The sequence below is a fragment of the Athene cunicularia genome, assembly GCF_003259725.1.
Source record: "Athene cunicularia isolate RWA chromosome Z unlocalized genomic scaffold, athCun1 chrZ_part2, whole genome shotgun sequence".
NCBI lineage: Eukaryota > Metazoa > Chordata > Aves > Strigiformes > Strigidae > Athene > Athene cunicularia.
In genome coordinates this window covers 23,030,638-23,038,169 of record NW_020799143.1, presented here as the reverse complement: position 1 = coordinate 23,038,169, position 7,532 = coordinate 23,030,638, and positions in this window count along the sequence as shown.

The window sequence follows — 7,532 nt, the reverse complement described above, 5'->3', positions numbered from 1 at the left end:
AAATTTTTACTGACATCAAATGCATCTAGCTTTTCTTTGAAAGTTATTAAAGGAAAACCAAGACATCTTCTTTTTCCTGGAGAAGCAGAGAGTACTCCTATGATCAACCCTCAAATTCTATAAAGCAGAAATTAAAAATTTGAGCAATTAATTGTAGTGCTGTACGAGGTTTCCCTCACACTCTGTACAGGAAAATTCTAAAATGGAGGGGACAGTTATACGCTGTGTGAGTGAAAGATTCATATACTGAGTCTTCAGCCAAAGGGAATTGATGGATCAGCTGAGACATCTTGCAGAAGCTCAGCTACAGTCCTGCCTGGTGTCTCATCAAATCTTTGCATGCTTCAACTTGAAAATACTTCTGCTAGAAGAGAAAAAGTGCCTGGAATGTTTATAGTTTCTTAGTGCAATCCCACTGGCAATTTACACTGGCAAAGTGCAAAGTAATTATTGTAGCACTACCTATCCCAGCAAATCTGAGATTTTTCTGTGTTCTTTCACCTCCTTATGTAAACGGGTATGTAAAACTGTACCAGTAAACATTTACTTAGCCTTTTGTAGATATATGATGTATCTAGACTTGCAAAAGGTTCCCATGCCATAGGAAACCTGTAGTTTGGCCTTAGAAAGTAAAGTCTTGTTGGCTGCCATTGAGACTCAAATCAAATTCTCTGGAAAGAAGATCTAAACTCCTGAATTTCTTGTGTATTTTTTTAAGTTATCTTTACGGCTATATCTAAGAAAAGAAGCTCCAGGTGGTCTGGTATATAGTTTATAATGTTAAGAATCAAACTCCTGTTTGTTAATAGTCTCAGCTGAAGTTGGACTGTGACACCTTTTTATTACATAATTTCACAGAATCATTGCTCATAAGACTGCATAAAGCATTTTGCAATAGTCCCCAGTGCACATCTCTCTCTGGGATAAATAGCTTTTGGATCTTGATGATGGAAAAACCCTAGCAAAAATTCCCTGGAAGAAGAAGATATACGATCAAAGACTAGTGTGAACCTTGAAAAGAGATCCCATCAGGGTGGATCAAGTTCTTAATATATCTGTATCTTTATGTCACAATTCTTAAATTGTAATTGTCCCCATAGGCTGTATTATTGAAGTGCTAAGGCTTGGACAACAGGCCCAAGCCAGAGCTGACCTATAGATGAATCTTATATATTTTATAACTGATAACCATTGTGCTAACAGGTATTATACTAAGTTATAACAAACCACCTATTCTGATGTAAAAGGTAGAAGTGTTGAAGTCTGAGCAACAGGCCCTGAACGAAACTGTTAACTCAGTATGTAATCATTAGTGAAATATGCATGGAGGATGTAGCTATCTTGAATGTATCCTTCCCTTCCTTTGTATGTGAATAGGATAACAGAGTCATGGAGACAGGTGTCTGTCCCCACCTGATGCGAGACCTTGCGCATAATCCCATCAGATAAGATGAGAAACTCCTTTGGCTTCTTCCTTGAGCCCTGGCCAGGCTCTGGGGGGAACATAATATGAGACTGAAACCAGGTATTTCCACTTAAAACAAAAGTGCCAGCTCTTCTGGCTGATTTTGGTGTATATAAGGCTGGACCCACTCACAGCAACTTTGGAAGCCTCACCTACGGGTGGATGCACTGCGTAGGATTTCCCACTTGCAGGGAAATGTTCTTCGAATCCCACAGTAACTGGGGCCCCCCAGTGACTGCGGATCTGGATGATGGTAATGTATGCATGTGGTGATGTATCTTTTCGTAATCACTATTCTCTCTCTCTCAGGTAGTAATGACTTCATGCTTTACCCTGTATTCTATTCATTTAAGTGCACTACTCTCTCTTTTCTTACTGTAAGTTTTCTGTATTATTCTGTTATGTTATTAAGTTATTTTGAGTAAATACGCCTGCTTTTTCCACTCTGGTGTCTGAGTTTAATTGGTATCCATAATCAGCAAAACAATTATTCCCCTGATGCAAGAACCAATTTATATAACATAGTTTTCTGTTTTCTAAAATGCTTTTCATCCATTGCCCGTGACAACATTCCTTCACAACTAAATCTGAAAACTCCATTAGTTTCACAAAAATTCAATTTTCACAAAATGAAAGTGAATAGTATATCTGTAGAGGGTTTGACTCTCAGGTACTAGTGAATATAACAAGAAGGTTCTCTGCTGTGTAGGTAATATGCAAAAGCATGTTCAATTAATAGAATTCCTTGTCCTACAAATACCACAGACATGTCATGTTCCAAGCTGGGAATTTCACCAGTGGAGTTTCAAGTCCAAATGTGATTTCCTGAAGCATTTCTTTCCAACTCGTAACAAAAAGCAAACATGATCTAGTGCATGCCCAAATCAAGGAATGATATCTGTGATGAATTTCCAGAAAAGCTTCAAGTGAAAAGAGCATCCATGGTTTGCATTTTTGTATTGTTGAAGTCCTTCACTGTACAAACCAGCTTTGAAATATGAATGCTGGGAAATTACTGCTGGAGTAAAAGTTTGGTACAACTGCAGCAGCTTGAGCTCTGGACCAAAATTTTATTTTTGGCTGCACTTGCTCATGACTGAAAATAACATGTAACATACTCTACAACTGTAGATGGTGTCCACTTTGTGATACTACTGCTGCATTGTGTCTGACTTAATTTGTTCCTTACTCCAGTAATATACCCTAATTCAGCTGTAAACATCATAATGGTTTGGGTCAGCAACATTCACAGCCTAAAGACAAGACCTCTGTTAGGTCTGGTTTGAATTGTATGCGTCCCTGTCATCACCTTTCTCTTAAGCTTGTCTTCCTCTTCCACTTTCAGCTGTTTTAATAGCAAAGAAGAACTAGCATTAAAGGTAGATGGAAACCCTTCAGGGAAATCATTCTGACTGCTCAACATTCATGAGATAAAAGCATCTTACATTTGTCTAAATCTCACCCAGGTTATGTAAAAGCAATATTCACCCATGAAGTGGTTCAGAAATTACTGACCACAGGGTGTTTCTGTCTTTTTTTTTTTTTTTTTTTTTTTTTAAATTGTTTATGTGTACCTTGGACAACAGCAAAAAAATATGCTGTACCCTGGCAAACCACATGCTATCCTTGGGAAGTGCTCTCATTTTTGGGAAGAAATTAAAAAAATCAGTTTAAATTCTCACCTTGGACAGAATAACATTTTAGTTACCCAGCTTTCAAATTGCCTGTGTTTTTTAATGTGATGTGTTTAGACATAAAGATCTGTGCAGAGCCTTTATGAATGTATTAATGTGCATTGATATTTTACTTTATTGTAAAATAATGTAAGCTTGTCCCACCTATAGCTACGTTTTAGGAATGGATCATTCCAGTTCAGGTGCAATAGTGAAAGGTGCTAGTGGCTGTCTTTGACAGTCTTTGATGCAAAGAATGTCACACACCTAGACCACTGTTCACTGGCATTAGAATTTTGGAAACAGTGATAGAAGACGTTGTTAGGCCTCCCCATTCATTCCCACTTGGTGAACACTAGGCTGGCGGAACTAATGCAAACCTGTGTGAGATCATATTATAAATGCTATGGCTTAGCTTAGGCCAAGTTAAAAAATACTCCTCCAGAAGGACTGGGGAGTACTTCCAACTGAGTTTGATCTGTTGTTTGGGTGTTGCCATCCAGAAGACAGCTGCATCCTCAAGACAAAGGTCTGCAGTAAATGGCATGGCAAAGAAAAAATTGCCAGCTTTGAAGCCCTGCCTCCTAAAATCAGAGCCCTGGAACCTTTCTGTAGTTCTCTAACTGCTGTGCTGGGGCAGTTAGTGCTTAAAAAGCAGTGACAGTGTTCCTTGTCTGCCAAAGTACAAAGGCACCACAGAGCTCAAGGCTAAGGTAATGAACAAAGATGGAAACAATTCTAAAATATCAAATAAAAATAGTGCTCAAATCCCAGCAGTGCTACAGGCTTGGGGAGGAGTGGCTGGAGAGCTGCCAGTCAAAAAGGGACCTGGGGGGATTGATTGACAGCCTGATGAACTGGAGCCAGCAGCGTGCCCAGGGGGCCAAGAAGGCCAATGGCATCCAGGCTTGTGTCACTTACCCCTGTACTGGCACTGGGGAGGAGCACCTCGATTCCTGTGTTCAGTTTTGGGCCCCTCACTCCAAAAAGGACATTGAATGACTCCAGCGTGTCCAGAGAAGGGCAACGCAGCTGGTGCAGGGTCTGGAGCACAGGTCGTATAAGGAGCGGCTGAGGGAACTGGAGGGGTTTAGTCTGGAGAAGAGGAGGCTGAGGGGAGACCTCATCGCCCTCTACAGCTGCCTGAAAGGAGGGTGCAGAGAGCTGGGGATGAGTCTCTTTAACCAAGTAACAAGTGATAGGACAAGAGGGAATGGCCTCTAGTTGCACCAGGGAAGGTTTAGACTGTCTATTAGGAAGCATTTCTTTACAGAATGGGTTGTTAGGCGTTGGAATGGGCTGCCCAGGGAGGTGGTGGAGTCCCCATCCCTGGAGGTGTTTAACAGTTGGGTGGACATAGTGCTGAGGGATCTGGTGTAGTTGGGAACTGTCACTGCTAGGTGAAAGGTTGGACTGCATGATCGTCAAGGTCTCCTCCAGCCTAGTCGATTCTGTGATTCTGTGAACACTGATTCTCCAAAGTTTTTTCAAACTACCTATAAAAGTTAATTTTGTTAATTATATCACACTCTTGTTGGAGCATAAGTGATGATCATGGTGATTTTTCTGGGTTGAAGCAGAAGCCCAGGGTAGTTTAACTGACTTGTCTAAATTTAGTGATTGGAGCCAGGGCTGAGAAGAGCATAAAATCTGATTTATGATTAAGCCACAAAACTACCCTTTCATTAAGCATTACCATGTCTTTATATTAAGACTATGTCTGTTAGAGCAAGTACTATTCAATTAGCTTGACAAATATTTATGTATTTCTGCGGCTGGGTGAACCAGGAAAGTAATGAAGGATGTTTATTCTGTGGTGAAAGACTAGCCTAAAACTAAGATATTTAATTAAGTTTTTTTCCTTAGACTTTTTGGACCATTCAGGAGCAACTTTTCAGAATGGTTATATATCCACAGGGTTCACAACTGGAGCTGGAGTTGTGCACGTGAGCTGTGAAAATCAGTCTCTTAAGCTCGCAGGACACCACAGTACTACGAAATGCAGACTACCTGATTACTGCAGTAGCGTGTTGGCAGTAGCATGTTGGCTACAACTTCTATTATTCCTCTTGCATGTAAGGTGCTTTTATTAGCTCATTTTCTGGTCATCTTTTGCACTATTTCCACTTCTCTAACTCCAATGGTCTTTCAATGCTCTTTGGATTTCAGCACTTTTGTCTTAAAGAATTCATCTTAATACCTGCTTAGTTTACACTGTTCAAGTTCTTCATACATCCTTCATTGCTTTCATGTTGAACTATTAAAGCCTCTCCCACAGAGAAAGTAAGCACCTCTTGAAAACCTTGAAATGCCCATGTGGCCTTGTGCCTAGGGCAGATTAATTCCAAGCTATAAAAATAAATAGCTCTCTTTGTTAAAATCCTTTCTTAAAGGGATTTGAATTGAGCAGAGTTACTTTATAAGCAAATGACTTCTTAGTACTGAAGTTTGGAAATTAAATTGAAAATATATTATCTCTTCATGGTTAAAAATTATCAGCTTTGGTATTTTCAACTTAGCTTCTCATTGAGCTCCTACATACCCAGTCTTCCTACTTGAAGTTTACATACTTTACATTAGGGTTTTTTAGCTAATACAGAAGAACTCCAAAATCAAGCCTGTCATGGGGAGAAGAAAGAGAGGGCAGTGAGGGAAATTCGTATCTCTAACTGGACAGTCCAAGGGGATTATTCCAAGAAGCATGATTACAGCACAGCAGTATCTACCCCCTCCAAACCACACTCCCCTCTATGATAGTGCTGTGGTTTGCAGTGACCACCCTTGTGCTGGGGTATTCTGTAATTTTGTTCTCACGTGGTCTTATAAAAAAATCCAGCCCGCTGATTTCTGCACAGTTTGGCCCATTTACCAGAGAAGGTTTTTGAAACCAGTATCTTATCTAATTTTTTATGAACACTAAAAATCTCTGATAGTTTTCTGGAAAAGCAGGGTTTAATCCTGCTATTCTTGGCAAAATTGCTCCTACATGTTTACATCAACATTGTTCTTAGATGAGTACAGCCCCCTTACTTCCACCCTAGATGTGGCTACATCAGATAATGTGATGGGGTGTTTTCAAATTTCAGTTAACTTTGCACTAGTACTTAGTACACTAAGGGGAAAGGTATGTTCATAGCATAAACAGAGTATAAGAGAGAGAACAACAAACACATAAAGGCAGGCACAGTTTTGGAAACTGGAATGAGAATCCCTCATGGAAGAGTTAGGAGGTTTCAGGGAGGATACAACAGGAAGTGAGGGCAACAGCCCTTAATCAAGAGCTTCTTCCGGAGCTGGGGAGTGTCACGGTGTGTAGAGGTCATGATGAAAGCAGAGGGTGTAGCTGAAGAAGCAAATAGAGACTGTCAGTAACTACAGGATATATGGGCTGAAGCTTAGCAAAATTTCCATAATGAGGAATAATAACTACAATTAAGAGGCAGAGGTGAGAGCTAATAAAAGAATTCAGCATTAGAATGCTGTGCAAGTCTAAACATAACTGGGGTAGGTATAAGGGCTATAGACCATGCTGCTATTGCTAAACGAAGCAAAATATGTCCTTATATCATAGGGTGGTGCTATTACATTCTTACTCCTCACTTTAACTACTTTCCTTTGTGAAAATGGCAGGCAAATGTTGTGACCACTCTTGCCACCCTACCTCTTCCATGCAGCTTGCAAAGGTCCAGTCTCCTTTCATGAACTTTTCCTGGTCTTATCTTCACTCCTGCTCCAACAAACCACCTGCTAACTTTCAAGTATTATTTTCTTATTTAAAGAAGTAGAAGAATATTTTGTCTTAAAGTAAGTGAGAAGGCTGCGGTTCAGCTGGTACATGCAAAAGGTGTATCAGGTTAGCTCAATCCAGAAATATTTTTGCCTCCTCTTAACAAGCTGTGCTCACACCAGTTTTGTCACACTGTTCCAGTGGAGCATTCCCAGGTGCTCCAACACAATATTCTGCAGTCGTGTACTGTGGAATCCTTTGTATAGTCCCTAAAAAAATCGTTCCTGGAAGGCATTATTAATGCCACATGGCTAGGAAGAAAGGTGAGGGCCAACAAGTGTGGTTTTTTTTTTAAGTGACAACACGAGCAGGGCTAGTAAATTGTTACCTATCTCAGGAACCTTGTTCATTGTATTACTAAACACCCTAATGAAATAAAAGGAAGGACTGGCAAGCATTAAGTTTTCATTGCAGTAGGAGAAAATGCAGCTTTTCAATGAGGCATGATGAAAGGCTTGGTACCGCTGTAGAACCACAGACGCAGTGCGTTTTTAACGCCCTGAGGGTTTTTTTCAGGATTTTTTTGACGAAGGCTGACAGGCCCTTTCCAGCACCCCTGGAGCGGCTCTGCAGCCGCTCTCCCGGCTCGTGGCTGCCCCTCCGCCCG